This window comes from Gossypium arboreum, chromosome 4 (assembly GCF_025698485.1).
Source record: "Gossypium arboreum isolate Shixiya-1 chromosome 4, ASM2569848v2, whole genome shotgun sequence".
In the NCBI taxonomy this organism is placed as follows: Eukaryota; Viridiplantae; Streptophyta; class Magnoliopsida; order Malvales; family Malvaceae; genus Gossypium; species Gossypium arboreum.
Window position 1 is genome coordinate 39,551,294 of NC_069073.1, and position 19,077 is coordinate 39,570,370.

The following is a 19,077-nucleotide window of genomic DNA, read 5'->3' on the forward strand; positions in this document are numbered from 1 at the left end:
TGCGAGTTGGTATAGGTATGTACGTAAAACACATAAGTAATGAGCTTGATATGTGATGAACTCTTGGTAGGGTTATGATTGAGTAAGTTATGACTTTGAGATTTTGATAATGTTCATGCTAATCTTTTTCATGTTAATTGTATGTTATTGTATGGTTATGATGCTTATTATTTAAATAGGAACTTACTAAGCTATATAGCTTTCTCCTCTTCCTTTCCCTTGTCTTATAGTGTCACCAAGCTAGCTTGGGATTTGGAGATCGTCAGAGATCCACTCACACTATCAACAATTATTTTGGTATCAATGAATTCAACATTTTGAGTTATGGTATGTATAGGGGACTTGGTTTGTAACATCCCGAGTTAAGGCCTAGTTAGAACAGTGGTTTCAAGACCACAAATTCAAGATGGAAATAATTATTATATGATTCTTATGAGGTCTATGATATGAATGCATGCTTAAGTGAAAGTTTCATGAAGAAATTCTATGCATAAAATGTCTAATTGAACTTTAAGGACCAAATTGAATAAGATGTAAAACTTGCATTCTAGAAGCTTTAAGCATGAAATTGCTTTAGATTATGAATTAGAGGGTCCTAATTAGCAATTTGATCAATTTCTATAATTTTGGACAAAAATGGACATGCATAGGAAAAATTTGAAAGAAAAACCCTAAGGGCATTTTGGTCATTTGGTAATTAAAAGAATAAAAAGGGAAAATCAAAGCAAAAATGTGTCCATCTTCTCCAAGTGCTAGCCGAATTTCTCAACAGCCATAGCTAGGGTTTTGTTCAAAATTTCCAAGCTTGATTGTAAGTGCTCCCTAACCCCGTTTTTTATTTTTAATTTTTTGTATTTTTGATGTCTTTGAAGCATGATCTACCAATTTCTAGCTATATTTTGAGCTAGGGTTCATGTATGAAATTTGACCCATGTGTAACATGCATGTATTTTGTTGATTAATGGAGGAATATAAATGTTTGATGCATGATAAACATCTTTTACTAGGTAATTTTTAGTAAAAACACCTAAAAAGGGGACTTGTCTGTAAAAGAGTAAAAGTGAGTAGTAATAATGTGAAATAAAGGAAATTATGGGATGATATGAGCATAGTAAAGGTTCGACTAGGCTTAGGTAACCAAGAAAATGCATGCATGTCATTTTACGAGCCTAGAGACTAAATCGTAAATAAATGAAAAGATAGGGGTAAAAAGGTAATTTTAGCAAAGCATGAATTATGGATTGATTTGCGTAATGTGATTAATAAACAAGTTAAATTTGTCATTATAGATCAAGAAAAATGTGAACTGGGTCTTGATCGAGGAAAGAATAAAGTATACAACGATTAGGCTCAATTACCATCACTTTTGTACCGAGGTAAAAACATGTGTAAATAATGTGACAATTTGGTATGTTATGTTGTGTTAACATTATGTGATAAATATTTTATTGCTTATTATGTATGTTATGTCTAATGGTCCTATTGTAAGCATGAATGATATTATCGTCGTTATCCACGATGTCACGAGCAAGTGCAATAGAGGTGCAATGTGCAAGTGAGAAAAACCCTGTTTGAACATTAGGAATAGTTTAAGATACAAGTGTAACGCCTCAAATTTGGGCCAAGAAGTATAAAATTTTGGGCATGGGAACAGTTAAGAGACTGTACATAAATAATTAATTATGTAAGAAAGTGACACAAGTGGGTATCTGCTTTAGTGGTTGTGTTCTGAGTGTTCTGGGAGTGTTTGAGAAATCTTGGGTTCAAGCCTTGGCTTGCACAAAATTTTGGTTTTTAAGGATAAAACCTCTATCTTTAGACAGTAGAGTTATAAGTAAAATTTGTTAAAAACATGACAGAAAGGGCCTGCTAGCCTAGTGGTAAGTGGCGTGTGGGGTGTGCAAGGGGTCCGAGGTTCGAATCCTTGCTTGGGCTAATAGAGATTATTTTTACTGGTGGCCATGGTAGGAAGTTGTGTTTGACCGAAACACCGAGGAGTTTGAATGAGTTTGAATGGGGTTGTTGTTAGCTAAATTTGGGGAGTAAAAAAGGGGGAGGGTGGTGCCGAATTGGTGTGTGGTCACTTCATTTCTCTCCATTTTCGGTTGGTTATCAATTGTTCTTTTGGTTCTTTCTATTTCTCAGTTTGAAGTAGAATTGTGTTACAAGTCTTTCGGGCATTTTTTACTCGTTTTCCTTTTTATTACTTATTTTGATTTGCGCTGTACTTTCTTCTCTCTCAATCGGCTCTTATCAGACATCCCTTTTTACATTTTTACTTTGGCCAAATTTTCCTTCTCTCCCCCTCCCTATCAATCATTTTTTTTGACTGAATACCTCATCTCTCTTCCTCTTTCTATTTTGTTTCAATTTTGACAATTGATCTTCAACCATTCGGTGGGTACACACGGTTCTTCTCTGTTCCTCTCCCTCTATCTATTTTTCCTTGGTCGAACATTGGTAAGTAAGTCTCTGCTTCACTTTTGTCCCTTTCGGCTTCTCTCATTCCTGTGCACTATTTCTCTATCCTTCCTATTGTAACCCCCTCTGTTTACTGTTTCAGTTCAGTTCTCCTTTTCAGTATTGGTTCACTGCATCATCAAGTCATACTCTGTATTGTCATTATTTGGTAAGGGTGGTATAGTCAAGATTGTTTTGTAAACTAATATAAGTTTAATAAAGAGGTTATGACTTTCTTGTAGATGGAGCAAGTTGATTGGTGCGCCACTTAGGAACCAAGGATGCAATTTCGATTGGCCTTCGATAAGGAGGAGTTTATTATGATCGATTTGGAACTTCTTAGATTCCATTGAGTTAAGTATTGATTAAAGGGCTTGTTGGTTGTATCCAGGTATAGGAGTTTTCAGAGCATGATTAACTTCAAAGCACGTCAGGTGTGTAATCACTATCTTAATCGTAAATCAGAAAAAGCCGAAAAATAGGACCATTGATGCCACATGGGTGTGCGATCGCTCGTGTGGTAACCCCAAACGCTTAAACATAGGTACTGGATTACGAGAGGGCACCATGGGTGATCTCATGGGCTTAGGCCATTATGGGCCATGTTTGGTCAAAATGGCGATCAAAATACCCCCATAGGGTAAGATGACCGAAATACCCTATAGGGTAAGATGACCGAAATACCCCCATAGGGTAAGATGACCGAAATACCCCATAGGGTAAAAAGACAGAAATAACCCCATAGGGTTAGATGATCGAATACTCCCATAAGGTAAGATGACCGAAATACCCCCATAGGGTAAAATGACCAAAATATCCACAGAGGGTAAAATGACCGAAATACCCCCATACGGTACAATGACCGAAATACCCCCATAGGGTAAGATGACTGAAATACCCCTATAGGGTAAAATGACCGAAATACCCCTATAGGGTAAAATGACTATTTTGCCCTTATGTGTTAAAATGACGATTTTGCCCTTATGTGATAAAATGACAGTTTTGCCCTTATGTGGTAAAATGACTATTTTACCCTTCTGTGTTAAATTGATGATTTTGCCCTTATGTGTTAAAATGACGATTTTCCCTTATGTGATAAAATGACGATTTTGCCCTTATGTGGCAAAATGACTGTTTTGCCCCTATGTGATGTATGTTTATATTTTAGCATGCTATGTGTAACTGTATTGAGTACATGTTTAATATTATGATATGACATGACATATTGCATGATGCATTGCATGTGGATGGGCTTATATATAATTGGAGGAAGTGTACTATACTGGCAGCTCTGCTGCAAATCACTGATGGCTCTAAGCTTATTATACTGGAAACTCTGCTGCAAATACTGTTTAGTGCCACAACAGGTTCTAATTCTAGAGTGTAGGGATGGGTGGGTTGATTATATCCCCACATGGAGTGTAGGGTTAGACAGAGATAGAGTATAGAGGTTGGATGGGTAGGACTTGCATACTACTTCTTTGTTCTTTGCTTGACCGACATCATTCGCAATAAACACATGACTGTTTCTGTATTGAGATAGGCTAAAGCCCAAACTGATCTTGTCACTGTTATTAAAGGGAGATTAGACCTAGACTATTTTTGTTTTCTGATTGATTGATTATATGGGATTACACACTGAGTTTTCGTAAACTCACCCATTTGTTTTAATTGTACAGGTAATTCCCAGTCTTAGGCGGATTGGTGCTGCGAGGGACTCAAAGGTGGCCACACAACCACTCTTGCTTCTTCATTGGATTTTTAATTTATAAGTAGTTTTATTTGGGTATTTTTATGTAATAAGGCCTCTATAATTTTTACTTTTTGGGGTTTTATTTACTTTGATTTACATCTGTTAGTAGTAGGATGCGGGTTTTCAAAAGATAAATGATTTTCAACTGTCACGCTTACCTAACTTGTTTCGAAAGCTTCTGCGATAAACGAGATTTTGAAATTAATAACGTTTTAAAGTAAATGCTTTTGATAGTGACCCAAGGTTTAAAATTATTTTCTAGATCACACAAGTGGCTAAATAAACATTGGGCTTTTCAAATGATATCATGCTTTACGAAAAACACTTCAATGTGACATCGCCAGATTCAGCCGTAGTGTCCAAGCCTAGTTTGGGGTGTTACAACAAGTGACATGTCACTAGAAATTAAGAAGTCTAAACTAGTTGAGTGGTCTGGGTTTGTGATATATGTGGCATCTGAGCTCGTTGAGTGGTCTGAGTTCATAATGGATGCGATACATGTGATTGAGTTCCGGGCAATGGTCTTGTGTGTCCTACTAGTGGCTAGGTAATCCTTGAGTGGTTGGATACTTGACAGTTTTTGTGAGCAGCCCGTGTAGTTACACCTTGATCGATAACTTATAGGAGCAGGCTCGTGAGTAGCTACATTGTGAGCATTGCATGATATGAGGTAGCTTTGGCTATGTATGTTTATGTGGAACTTATGTGCAAGTTTCTGTGTATCCAATAGTATTCCGAGTGTTCAATGGGTATTATAATGAATGATACGATAAAAGTCCCAAGATGGACATGGTAATAAAGGTAAATTTATTTGATATGCTAAGGATATGTACAGGTACGTACATCATACTCATGAATGATACCTTGTTAAAAGATGATATGTCATGAGAAAGTATATTCATATATATATATATATATATATGAACACTTGATAAATGAGCTGGAATGCTTGAATGATAAATAATCTTGATGGTTATGCTATTTTGTCTTGCATGATTATGGTTTACTAATATTGCATATTATTTGCATGTGGACTTACTAAGCTTAAATGCTTACTCCACTATCTTTTTCCATCTTTTTTAGTTTCGCCAAGCTAGCTCGGGGATCGAAAGTTGTTGGAGCATTCGATCACACCATCAAAAGAACATTAGGTATAGTGAATTTGTTATTTTGAGTATGGCATGTATAGGGGACTTGGTTATGTTGTGGTATGTGTCATGCTATTTGGCCAAATTGTGAAAGCCTATGGTGTTGATGATTTATTTTATAATAGCCATGTGATATGGCTCATGATTGATTCTTGGGTTGTAATGTCTAATTGTTCATGCATGCATGTGTTGATGCCTTGATGATGTTCTATGTGGTTGTGTGATGGATATATGATGAGATATTGTTTTGATGATATGGAATATGATTGCTTGGTGGATATATGAACATGTATGGATTAAATACTAGGAGATAAAGAATGGTTTAATAACCTAAGATGGCAATAGTTATAAATGTATGACTTGAAATTTTGATAATTAAGTTTATTTGTATTAAGTTTGTATAAAATGCTTCCAGATGGCGTGATTAAGGGAATGTGCAATAGGATAATATTATAAAGATGTGAAAGTGCTATGGTGTTGAATATTGAGTGTCTAAGTATGTCATGTTACATGCTATGAATTATGCTTAAGTGCATGAGTGATTAAGGGTGGCAATTGGCTTGGAAAATAGCCTTCAAATTATCCACACGGGTAGACACACAGGCGTGTGGAATGGTCGTGTGTCCTCTGCACCCTATTTTTGCAAGTCAGTATGCTCAGTAGTAAAAACATAAGCTAACACACGGGCGTGTGTCTTGGCCATGTGAGAGACATGGCCTACCCACATGGGCGTGTACTCTGGTCGTGTGAAGTCTGCACCTTTCTATGAAAAATTCATTTAATTTTAATTGACCACACAGTCTGGCCACACGGGCGTGTGATACGGCTATGTAACCCTAAATTGGTGCTGACATCATAGTTAGAGAGTTACACAACTAGAGGACACGGGCGTGTCCCCTGTCTCACACGGGCGTGTGGCTCTGTATTAGGGAAAATTTCCCAAACTTTCTAAAAGTTCCTAATTTAGTCCCGATCCTTTTTCAATAGCTGTTTTGGGCCTCATAGGCCCATAGTAGGGACAATTTGTGTATGTATGAATGAAGTTTTTTTTAAGAAAAATTTTATAGCCTGATTATTGCATGAATGTATGAGTACAAGTTTGGTAATGCCTCGTACCCTGTCCCGGTGTCGGATACGGGTAAGGGGTGTTATATGGTTATTTTGTTATGTGTCATAATTGTTTTGGCCAAATGTGTTGGCTTATATTGGTTAGAAGTTCATTTTGTATAAGGCCATTTGAAATGAGCCAAAATTGGTTATAAGTATATTTATATAATGATGCCTTTCATGAATGATGTGTTGATGTCTTGGTTGTGGATGTTGGTTGTATGTATATGCTTGGATTGGTACTATGTTATGTTGTGTAGGTGTGTGCATTAAAGGGTGGCAAAATGGCTTGGTAAATAACCTTATTTTTGTCCACGTGGTTAGACACACGGGTGTGTGTCTAGGCCATGTGTCCCCTCCTCCCTAATTTTTGCAAAATAGAATGCCCAATATTGAGTACACTGGTAGAGACACGGTCGTGTGTCTTAGCCGTGTAAGGGCCACGATCTTGGACACAGGTTTGTGAAGTCTGTACCTAATTAATGAAAAATCATGAATTTTAAATCGACCACACGGCCTAGCACACGGGTTGTGACTTGGCCGTGTGTCTTCAATTTGTTCCTAGGTGACAAATAGAGAGTTACATGAGTTCGGGACACGGGCGTGTGTGACCACATGGGCGTGTCCCATATCCACACGGGCATGTGACCCCTATTTAGTGAAAAAATTTCTAAGTTTTGTAAAATTTTCTAAAGTTCTTGGTTTAGTCCCGAACCACTTCCAAAGCGTGTTTTGGGCCTCGTAGGCTTGTATTAGTGACTTTAAGATTGAACGTAAAAATTTTTTAATTTGGATGGAAATTTTTGGTTCGAAAATGTGTGTTTGTTCGTGTGACAAGTCTGATAATGCCTCGTACCCTATTTCGATGTTGAATACCGGTAAGGGGTGTTACAGAACAAGTGCATAAAGTTCCTTATCATAAGCGGGATAATTTAGAGTTGCCTCGTTCAGTTTCTCACTAAAGTACTGTAATAACCCGCTTTAGACCCTAGTCAGAAAAATGGTTTCGGAACCACAAATTTGAGACCAGAATTTTTTTAATATTATTTTATGTGTTTACAGCATGTTAGAATGCATGTGTGAAATTTTCGTGAAATAATTTTACTGTTTGGTTGGTTAATTTGATAAAAGGACTTAATTGCGTAAAATGCAAACGTGACTTGCTAATTGTTAAAGTGCTATATTGTTATGGCTTTTATAATGTGGGGTCATTGTGTTATAATTTGGCCATTTAATATTGCATGGACGGTAGTGGCCAACCATTATATGGTTTTCATATTATTATTTTAATGTTAATATGGTAAATGTATAATAAAATGTAATAAAATAAAGTAAAACATAAAATGGCCATTATCATTCATCTTATGGCCGAATGTTGAAGAAAAAGAAGCCATGGATGAAGCTTTTATATTCAGCACTCTTGAAGCTTAATTCGGGTATGTGTTTTGCTCGGTTTTCAATAATTTTTACGTTTTTGAGATCGTTGCTTTGAATATTACTTAGCCCATGTTTTAATTTTCAAAATTGATAATAAATTTGATATTTTCAATTGTTGATAACGCGATAAATTTGTGGTTTGATGATGAAAAAGAAATCTTTGATGCTTGATTATCATGTTTAATTAAGTGATTTTTGATAAAAATCCAAATTAGGGATTTATTTGTGAAATTTGAAAGTTTAGGGTCTTAAATGTGAAATAAATTGAATAAAGGGCTATAAGGATTTATGGAGCATTCGGCCTAACATGGGCATAGTGAAATTTTGAATATTTGGTATTGTTTTGAATTAGGGATTAAATTGCAAATATGTGAAATGTTAGGGGCTAAAATGTAAATTTTCCATTTATATGTTCTTGGATGAAATTGAATGAAATGTTGAATAAGTAAGTTAATTTTTTATATTAATTAGATTGGCAAAAGCGAAATTCGAATCTAGATCGAGGGAAAGTCAAAATATCGGATTAGTCGACTTAAATTATCATTACTGTGAATGAAGTAAGTTCATTTTCTAATAAACATTACGAAATCATGTTATAACTGCATATTATTTGTGTGATTGAATTCAATGCCGAATGGTAATGTATATATATATGTGTATTTCGAATAAGTTATATATGTTATTATGATATTGAATTGTTCGAGAAGCAGAATATATGAATACGAGAAAGCATCGACAATGTGATGACATCTGAAAGCCCCATTCGAACCATAGGAATAGTTAGGATACGTGTGTCATGACATAGGATTCCGATATGTGTTATTGTGTAAGACTACATCTAGGACGTTGGCATTGATTTGAGATTTATGTGTAAGACCATGTCTGGGACATCAGCATCGTATATGATTTCGTATAAGACCTTGTCTGGGAAGTGGCATCGATATTTGATTACATGTGAGACAACATTTGGGACGTCGGCATTGTACGAGCGTTTTGAACTATCTGAGTATCCTTATTGATTCCGAACGGTTCAACGGGCATTCCGAGAAATAAATGATTAAGTGAATGACATTCCGATTCATGTACGTTGAAAGGTATCCAATGTTTGGAAATGAAATGTGAATATGTGCAAAGGAAATATGACAAAATGTATAAGATGTGATTTATTAAGTTTCATATGTGAAATTGCCAGATACTACATGAATGAAAGGTGAATTTGAGTATATATGATGATATGAGATTTATATGAGAAAGATATATGATTGAGTGTGTTATTTCCCATAATGTACTCATTTGGCTATATGAAAATGTGAATTAAATGATATATGAGAATTGAATTGAACAAGCTTGTGAAAGTTACAGTTAGCTATTTATGTAGTATAATATTGAATGATGATAATTCGAGATGAGAACTTTTTATAAAATTTAGATAAGTTTTGTGTGATAGTATATCATGCTTATAGCATTGTAATGAAATTATTCACTATGTTAAGTTTTTTTAAGATATGAGCTTACTAAGCTTTCAAAGCTTACTAAGCTTTCAAAGCTTACTCCGTGTGTTTTTCCTATATTTATAGAGTTTCGGGGACTTGCTTGGGTTGGAAGTCGTAGGAGATCTCATCACACTATCCAGTATTCATTTCGATAAATAAATGCTTTGAGATTTGGTTATGTGGCATGTATAGGCTAGTTTTGATATATTTGGTTTTGAAATTTGTATATGTGTATAGACATGAAAATGGCTTGTTCATGATGCAAACGTTGATAGTTATATTTGGTTATGTTATAAGCTTAATTGAGAGGTATGTTTTATGGTAAATATGTTGTGATGTTGGTTATATGATTTGGCAATGAGGAGTGATAAGTAGATTTTATATTCGGCTTTTTAATTAACTCAGTTTGAAAGCATGAAAATTGGTATAATATGGTTTGGAAAAAAGGGTCATTTGAATAATTAGCATGCGAAGTAGGTATGTGGTTATGTATATGGTTGAATATAACATGTTAGATATGTTATTTAGCTTGCAAATTAGATATTTTATGACTTGAATTTTTGTAATTATGAAACATGTACAAATTGGTTTTGATATTTGATGGCTTGGTTTGTAAGTTTTGAATTAGCAAATGGAATTGAAATGGTTAAATATTGAAATATAGTTCGTATAAGAGAATGTTCGATAAAGCATGATTTGTGTGGTTAGATATGTGATTCAAATATATGATTTTGACTTGTATGAATAAGAGGTTGGTTTATTAATTTATTTTGGAAATTTTTTTAAAGGAGAATACATTACTAGGCGCATGAATTGTAAAGAATGTTTGTTCTGAATTGTGTTTTATTCGGTCATGCCTCGTAACCCTAATCTGGTGACAGATACGGGTTAAGGATGTTACAAGTACGTCATAAGACGACTTTCTTGCATTAAAACAACTCCAATACCTATACTTGAGGCATCACTTTCAATCTCAAAAGTTTTTGTAAAATTAGGTAAAACATGACCAAGTGGCGTTAGTGAGTCTTTCTTTAATTAATTGGAAATCATTTTCTTGTTCTTCACCACATTTAAAACCTACATTTTTTAATAACTTTGGTTAATGGAGTAACTATCGTACTAAAGTCCTTCACAGACGAACGGTAAAATTTTGCCAATCCATTCTCACATAACTTATGCTCATTGGTTGAAGCATTCTAGTATCACCTTGAATTTCTCTTTATAAACTTCAAATCCATTGGAGCTTACTATGAAACCTAGGAAGATAAACTTATCCGTGCAAAATAAACACTTTTTAGGGTTAGCATACAATTTTTCCTTTCGCAGTACCCCAAAAAAACACATTTCAAATGATTAGTATGATCTTCAAGGCTGTTACCATACACAAGAATATCATCAAAATAAAAAACACAAAACTTACCAATGAACGCGCCCAGAATGTGGTTCATGAGTCACATAAATGTACTTGGGGTGTTAGTTAACCCAAAGGGCATAACTAGCCATTCGTACAATCTATACTTCATTTTGAATGTTGTTTTCCATTCGTCCCCCTCCCACATTCGGATATGTTGATAACCACTCTTAAGATCGATCTTGGTGAACATACTTGATTCATGCAATTCATTGAGTAAATGGTCTAAGCAGGGAATCGCATGCTAAATTTGGTTTACGGCATGCCAATCCATACACATCCGACATGTCTCGTCCTTTTTCAGAACAAGCAAATCAAAACGATGCAGTAGCTCAAACTTTCGTGCACGAAACCTTTTTTCATGAGCTTGTCTATTTGTTTTTGTGGCCCATTGGTTTCTTCTAGTTTACACCTATAAGGGGGACGATTGGGAATAGCAGCTCCCAGTAAAAAGTCTATTTGGTGCTCTATTCCTATCAATAATGGCACCTATTTGTCCAATTTGTTACAATTTAGTCCTTTGTCTGAAGATTTTAGTTTATCCACATCTCCATCTACTAACCTCCTTAAGGATTTAGCTACACATGCTCAAAGTTAAGAAAATAAACAAAACAATAGGAAACAAAGAAGCCATGAAAGTAAAGGTTAAGAAAAATGTGAAAGTTGAGACTTTTATGCAAGAAAACTTAAATAACATGAAACCAAAAGCATTTAACAAAGAAATATAAAGAAAAAAAAACATAAAAGGAACAAAATTTAACATATTTGACCTAAAATAAACTGAAATACATACAAAAATAGGAAACAAAGAAGCTATGAAAGTAAAGCTTACGAAAAATGTGAAAGTTGAGATTTTTAAGCAAGAAAACTTAAATAACATGAAACCAAAAGCATTTAACAAAGAAATCTAAAGCAAGAAACATAAAAGGAACAAGCTTTAACACATTTGAAGTAAAATAAACTGAAATAAATTTAACTAAAGCTTAAAGAGTCTTGAAAACAAGGTACAAGGACTGGAAATGTAAATAAACCTTAGCTACAGTGTTAGCTAACTTAACTAACATAAAGAACATCAAGAATAAGAAGTAAATGAGAAAAATAAACTCTAATCTAAGCTAGAAGAAGAGAAAAATAAAAACCCTAGAAAAGTGCAGAGAAAAACTAAAGAAAACCTAAAGAAAACTAAACTTAAAACTAAGCTAAAATATGGGTCTCTCCTCAGCAATTTTTGGTTGTTTTGAAAGGTGTTTTGATGACTTTTTCGATGCCAAAATTTCCCTACACGGGCTTTGTGTGATTGGTGGGTCGGGGAGACAACCCTTTTTGTCCAAGTTTATCCCTTTGAAAAAGGCAATATCGTGATACCTAGAAGAGGATATTACGATATCTCGGGCAATATTGCGATACCCAAAGAGTATGTCACGATACCACTGAAGGGTCTCTTTGGTCTTCTATACTGTCGGAGGTATCATCATGTTAGGGGTTGGATATCATGATACCCTTATTGTTGATGTTGTTTATGCTCCTTTTTGACCTCAGACATGTCTTTACATCATTCAAATACATATTAGACCTCCAATGGCACTATCGACCAATTTGGGTATAAAAAAGAGACAAAAATGAGATATTTTCACTTATTACCCTAAAAATATAAAAATAAGAAAATAATGAAAAAAAATTAAAAAATCTATTTTTCTTGAGAAAAAACTCCTTAAGTGTGTCGAAAAAGACTAATTTGCCACATCAATTTGTGGTAGATCCTACCCCCCTACACTTAAGTTTTTGCTTGTCCTCAAGAAAACACACAAAACATGAAAAAAGACAACCCCTGGACTAAATCAAACAATTAAGTTATATAGCTATACAACATCAAATTTGTACAAGAATTACTTCACATGCAATTTAAGAATGATATCTAGCTAATTTACCTACTCCTGATGCAAATATTATTAGTTCAAAAAGTTAAAGTGTCAATAGAGATAGAGGCAATGGAAATGAAAATTTACAAATGTGGTCCGTCAAAATAAATTATACGAATCACTCATAGATTTTTAAAAAGAATTGTCCATGTTCATTCTAACAAAAACAAGTTATATACAAATTGATGAGTCGGTGACTTATTCTGGTCCCAAAGGTCTTTTAGGCTTGTAACATTCTGAGGCTGAGGTTGGTACGGATTCAAAGAAAGTTCATATCGAAACCGTTCAAGCACTATGAATAGTATAGCACACGATATTATTCCCAATTCCCCCCCCCCAAAATGTGATCGTTACATCTCACTGCCTTATTTCTCCTTCTCTCACCTTCCTTATCTCTCTAACAACGCGGAAGAGGATAATTGGTATTTGCTCGTGTTTGTACACTATGATTTCAAGACTATTTTATGTGTAATACCCCTAACTCGTATCTATCACCGGAATAGGGCTACGAGGTATTACCGATCAAATACAGCATACAACATACATTTCCCATAATGAATCTATTATTACATAAACATTAATCAAACATAATCACAATGTCCCTTATAAGGCTCTACAAGGCCTTAAAACATGCCTGGGGGAAGTTCAGGACTAAATCGATAACATCTGAAAACTTTGGGAAACTTAGAAAATTTTCATACATAAAGGGATCACACGCCCATGTGAACGAGCCATGTGCCTCACACGACCAGCAGACATGCCCGTGTTACAGGTCGTGTGAAAACAGGGCATACATACTGACTTGTACCACACGACTAGAGACATGCCCATGTGCCATGCCGTGGGAAAACTGGAGGGTATACTGACTTGGGTCACATGGCCAGACACACGCCCATGTGCTAGCCCGTGTCTCACACATGACCAATAGACATGCCCGTGTGTCTAATCCGTGTAACTCATTGACTTGTTTTAACTAGGATACAGGGGTCACACGGTCGAGTTACATGCTCGTGTGCTCATTCGTGTGGCATGAAAATAGGCTTGATTTAAGCCATTTTCCCACCTATCTTTCATGTACCTAAAAGCATTCATTTGGCATCATTTTCACATACAATAGGCAACCAAAAATGACCATTTCATGTACATTTCATGCCATTAAAATTCCATTTATTTAACTACTCATATCCACAACCAAAATCATGCCAAATCAATATGCCATAACCTTAACTTCTATATGCATTTTCTCATCATCTTATTAACTATTTCATGTCATGAAACATACCAAATTATCATCTTAAAACTAAGCCATAACATGCCACTTCTCAACCATTATACATCATTGATAATTTGCTAATTGAGCAACCATATAACCATCACAACAACCATACTAAACATGCCAAAACACAAGGAAATATATACCCATCATATATCACTTACCAAATTTATGATTTAAACCAATTTATATGGCCAAATACACACCAACATTTTCTAGCCAAATCTTATGGCTAATACCATAATTCAAAACATATTATCATATCACTAGCCTATACATGCCATATACCATAATTACAAAGCATCCAAAAGTACCAACAAGAAGTCAATAGTGTGATGACGGTTTCTAATGATCCTTGATGTTCGAGCTAGCTTCGATAATCTATAAAACAGGAAAAGAACACACAAAGTAAGCTTTAAAAGCTTAGTAAGCCATATACAAATAAAACTATCTCATGAATCAACACCATTTTCATCAAATAGTCAACTATGAATAAGCACATATATATTCAAAAACCTTTCCAAATGTACACATATTCAATATCACATGTGAATTCATCAAATACTTCCCTTTTCAATACTCGTATTAATCTCGTACGTGCCTGTATCACTTAACTCATTCACACATTATTTCTCAACTTGACTTTTCCGCTTGAACGTTTCGGAGTCGTTAAGGATACTCGGAAATCACATATAGCTTGTACAATGCCATATCCCAAAATGGTCTTACATGTTATCACACATCGTTGCCAATGTCCCAGACATGGTCTTACACGAAATCATATAACGATGCCAATGTCCCAAACATGGTCTTACACGTAATCACAATACAATGCCAATGTCCCAGACATGGTCTTACATGTATTCACATCTCAGCAATCCTAATGTCATGACATTCGTATCCTATACTATTCCTAGGGTTCGTACAGGACTTTCAGATATCATAATTTCATCGATTCTTGCTTGTATTTACTCGTTCAATATTCATAGGAATTCAATGACAAATAAATAGTTATAAATCAATTTAAAGACATTTATTTTCATATGAACTTACCTCGTATATACGATGAACGGATTGGATCAACTACTCGACAACTTTCGATTTTCCCCGATCTAAATCCGATTTCTTTCTTTCTTGATCTATATGAATTCAAATTTAGCTCATTTAATCATTGTTCATTCAATTTCATCCAAAAATACCTATTTAGGCATTTTTACACTTTAGCCCCTAAAGTTTCACATTTATTTTATTTAGTCCATATTTCACAAATACACAAAATTCATGCAATTTAATACCTTTCCAAGCTAGTCAAATTTTCCTAGTGCACATATCAGCCCATATTTATCATTTATTCATACATTTAACCACACATTTTCACATTTTCACATTTTTACAAATAAATCCCTATTTGACATTTTTGTCAAAAATCACTTTACAAAACTTGTATAACTATCAACAAATATTCATTTTTCATTATCAACTATCATAAAAATCAAGGATTCATCAATGAAATTTTACAAAATTACCAAAAAACTAAAAATTAGGGCATGGGCTAGCTAGTACTCAAAGCAACGATCACAAAAACATAAAAATCATCAAAAACCGAACAAATTTCATACCTCAATCAAGATGAACAAGGGCCGAATAAACAAAATCTATCTTTTGGCTTTTCTTCTTCTCTAATTTTGACAATAAGGATGATGATATCACATAATTTTGATTTTGGTTTTATTTAATATGCCTTAATAACCAATTTACAAATTTAACCTTGTTATTAAACCATTAAAACACCTTAATAAATGTCCATTTATGACCATTACCACTATAAATGGTATGATATCATCATAAGGACCTTTTATTTAATGAATCATAGCAATTAAACACTTTTAACAAATAGAATGCAACTTTTGCAATCTTACGCGATTTAGTACTTTCTCTCAAATTGGGCTATTAAACGATAAAATTAGCTCATGAAATTTTCACACATATATATTGACATGTTATAGACACATAAAATAATATTAAAATAATTTTTTGACATTGAATTTGTGGTCCCGAAACCACTGTTCTGATTTAGCTAAAACCGGGTTGTTACATTATGCTCCTTTCTTCTTGTTGTTTTTTAGCATTTTTACACTTTTTTATTCTTTTCTCTCACAATGCTTTTGATCCTCACTTTTCTTTATTTCACATTTTTGTTTTCTTTTTAAGCACTATATTTAGCAAGAATCAATTATGAGCTAATTCAATCCCTCTTCACTAGTCGCTTGCATACATTTTGTGAGAAACCTCAGTAATGTTCCTATCTTACCCTTGATGTCCATGGCTTGGCATCCACTCAATAGTGCATTACAAAGTTCAGGGACAATGAATGGTTGAGTTTTGAACTCAATTTAGCTCAAGCTTTCAAACACAGAGGCTCATTAAGAAGGGTAATGTAAGGCTCTAATTCAGGAACTATGGATAATGTAATGTTTAAGATTGGTCCATTAGGCTCAAGGCTATACAAATAATGCCTAAGGTCCTTCTTGGTTTAGTCACCTAACAACAATTTTATTAAGCATATATCTATCTAAGCGAACAATTAGCAATTCAAATTATTTATCTACAAGGATTTGTATCTTTTATTCATCCTACAGTACATTTTATACATTTTCATTTCAATTATTGCCTCTAGTCTATTATACCTATTAACCAAATGATCTAATTAATCTACAGTTTTGTGAAATAAATTATCTAAAATCATTCAAAATTTACATGTTTAGAAATCCTATATACTCATTTGATATGTACAACTACTAAGTTATTACTTAATCACAGTCTAAGCACTATGCAATAACAAAAATTAAAAACAAAGAAAAATATATTTGGATTTTTGATTTTTTTAAAATGAATAAAAAATAAACACACAAATAAACATAAAAACAAAAATAAACAGACATAAAACTTATGTGCACCCCTACACTCAGACTACATATTGTCCCAAATGTGTACAAAATAAAGGTTAGGAGGTTACCGGACTTCCCTAGAATGGAGCATTAGACTAGCTTGGGTGTCTATCTCATCATTGAAGCTCTATATATTGTGTAGTCTTTCAGGGTAACTCGTTACACATAAGAAAATTAAATAAATAAAAACCAAAAAAAAAAACAAACAATAGCAACATAAAAATAAAAAAAAAGTCCACAAACGAAAACCAAAAGTATTTAAAAGTTTATATGCCACATTAAAAGTAAATAAAATGCAAAGACATGTAACTAATCTGAATCCAAAGTAGCATCATTAATCAACGATTATTTTCCTTTGCTCTTCACTGCTGCTTTTTTTAAGGCGCATTTCGACCATTCTTTAGAATCTTTCAAGAGTAACCCCTTTCTTGAAGGCCACATTAGGGGTTACATAATTTCTATTTTGTCTTTATCCGATACAGTGTCTACTTTTTCATTTCTTTGTTTGTGTCCTTCTTTTGATTTGCATGAGACTCTTATCCACATCTTTCTTTAATATTGTAATGATTTGGCTTTTTCGCCATCCCATCCATTCATCTACCTTTGTTACGAAGTATTGTAGAATTATTTTCTATGTTCGATTCTCTAAATGATGAATTTGACGAGCTGTCCTTATTTTTACACTTTCTATTTCTTTCATCATGCAACTTTTGTTGAAGTCCTTATATTTTTTCATCCAAGGGATCACCTCTCAAACTTTTCATTGGACAATTTAAATGTTCATTTTGTGCAATCGGGACTCCAGCTAGTCATAATAAAGCAATGATCAGATGTGGAAAGAATATCCCAAGTTTATTTTGTACTACATAGCACATTATGTACATATAAGTGCATGTCCCTACCATACTTGCTTTTCTTACAGAATAACATATAACAAAATGGCATGGGATGTAACATCACGAATTAGGGCCTAGTCAAAATAGTGGTTTCGAGACCACAAATCCAAGATAGAAATACTCATTTTATGATTTTTACGAGGTCTATAGCATGAATGGATGCTTGTGTGAAAGTTTCATGAAGAAATTCTATGCATAAAATGTCTAATTGAATTTTTGCGACCAAATTGAATAAGATGCAAAACTTGCATTCTAGAAGCTTTTAGCATGAAATTGCTTTAGATTATAAATTAGGGGGTCCTAATTAGCAATTTGACCAATTTCTATAATTTTGGACAAAAATGGACATGCATAAGAAAAATTTGAAAGAAAGACCCTAAGAGCATTTTGGTCATTTGGTAATTAAAAGAATAAAAAGGGAAAATCAAAGCAAAAATGAGCTCATCTTCTCAAGTGCTAGCCGAAATTTCCAATAGCCATAGCTACGGTTTTGTTCAACATTTCAAGCTTGATTATAAGTGCTTCAATCCCCGTTTTTAATGTTCTTTGTATTTTTGAAGTCTTTGAAGCATGGTCTACCCATTTCTAGCTATATTTTGGGCTAGGGTTCACTTATGAAATTTGAACCATGTGTAACATGCATGTGTTTTGATGATTAATGGAGGAATATGAATGTTTGATGCATGATAAACATCTTTTACTAGGTGATTTTTAGTGAAAACACCTAAAAAGGAGACTTATTTGTAAAAGTGTAAAAGTGGGTAGTAAAAATGTGAAATAAAAAAAATGTGGGCTGGTACGATCATGGTATAGGTTCGACTTGGCTTGGGTAACAAGGAAAATGCATATATTTCATTTTACGAGCCTAGGGACTAAATCATAAATAAGTGAAAAGATAAGGGTAAAAAGGTAAATTTACCAAAGCATGAATTTGGATTGATTTGAATAATGAGATTAATAAACAAATTAAATTTGGCATTATAGATCAAGAAAAACATGATACGAGTCTTGATCGAGGGAAGAATAAAGTATATGACGATTAGGCTCGATTACCACATTTTGTACCGAGGCAAGTACATGTGTAAATAATGTGACAATGTATTATATTTTGATGTGTTGACATTATGTGATAAATTTTTTATCAATATTTTGTATGCTATGACTAATGATAAAATTGAAAATATGAATGATATTGGTCGTTATCCACGATGTTACAAGCAAGTATGATAGAG